This window comes from Priapulus caudatus, unplaced genomic scaffold (genome assembly GCF_000485595.1).
Source record: "Priapulus caudatus unplaced genomic scaffold, Priapulus_caudatus-5.0.1 Scaffold3223, whole genome shotgun sequence".
NCBI classification, from domain to species: Eukaryota; Metazoa; Priapulida; class Priapulimorpha; order Priapulimorphida; family Priapulidae; genus Priapulus; species Priapulus caudatus.
This window is the reverse complement of record NW_014580284.1, coordinates 10,704-12,138: the sequence shown is the minus strand read 5'-3', so window position 1 is coordinate 12,138 and position 1,435 is coordinate 10,704.

The window sequence follows — 1,435 nt, the reverse complement described above, 5'->3', positions numbered from 1 at the left end:
ACACACACACACACACACACACACACACACACACACACACACACACACACACACACACACTAATATTGTTTCATGTTTCGTTGACTCGCGTTGTTGATAGTTTGACCAAATTACCTTCAAAAATCTAATGTATAAATATGACTATTTGTTCTTGATAATTGAATATCATGACACTGCAAACAATCATTAAGAAATTAAAAGTGACCACACGGGGCTAGCAAGACCCAAAATTTCTTATGATGGGTGGCATATATGACGACGTCGTATCTGACTAAAATTTCCGTCCTCCGTCCCGGAGACCCTAGTTCTATCTTGTTTATTTACATTCGATGATAAACTCCGTGCGTGTGTTTTATTGCCGCTGTGGAATATGTGCGTATTGCGTATGTGCGCACCCCAATTCTCGAACATAACCAGTTCCAGAGCATCCCACATTCAACAAACATTAGTTCCAGAGACCCCCATTTTCAGGTCTGATTTAGTTCCAGAGCCAGCCATTTTTGACTTTGCAGTGGCACATACCAGGGAGTCTATAATAGACTCCCTGCACATACCTACCATAATGTAGGGTGAGTGCCCCCCACCCCCGAGAGAAGGCTATCCTACAGAGGCAAACACAGCTGTTGTTGAAGAGGTGGTTCAAGGTTCAGTGAAGGTCTGAATATACAGGGACATTCTTAGGGCTTTGTAGGAAAGTCGGATAGACTTATGTGGGAACTTCTCTCTAAGTTTTTGACTATTTTATTAAAACAATCTTATGTTTATCAACCTCCCTTGTTGATCAGCCTGTAAGTGTAATTTAATTAGACCGATTACTATAATCACAAGTACTGTCTGTAATTTAGTCACAGGATGTGGTGCACAAGGTAGAGGACGGAGAATATACATTGTTCATGAGTTAAAAAACATGAACATGTTCAATCTTCATGGTCTACATATACCATAAAAAGCTCGATTGTGTTGCCGAAAGTGACTGTGGCTGACGCTCATAGCGGCTATGTCCCCCAGGGTGCTGCCAGAACGTACCCTGGTAACTATCTGATATGGCAGGGGCGTGTACGGGGGGGGGGTCGCGCAGAAAACGCATCTAAGGGGGTCTAATTTCAAAAAATTTCTGGGGGAGGGCCCCCAGACCCATCCTTCGCGTGCTCGCAAGTTTGGGTTATGGTTAGACCCCCCCCCCCTGGTACAAATCCTGTACACGCCCCTGTATGGTTAGGGTTAGGGTTAAGGAGTAGGCGTAGGCGACTCCCTAGACTCGTTAGGGGAGTAGGCGAGGTACGGTCCGGCATAATATATAGTACCAGGGTACGTTCCGGCAGTACCCTGGGGGACATAGCCGCTATGAGCGTCAGCCACAGTCACTTTCGGCAACACAATCGAGCTTTTTATGGTATATGTAGACCATGAAGATTGAACATGTTCATGTTTTTTA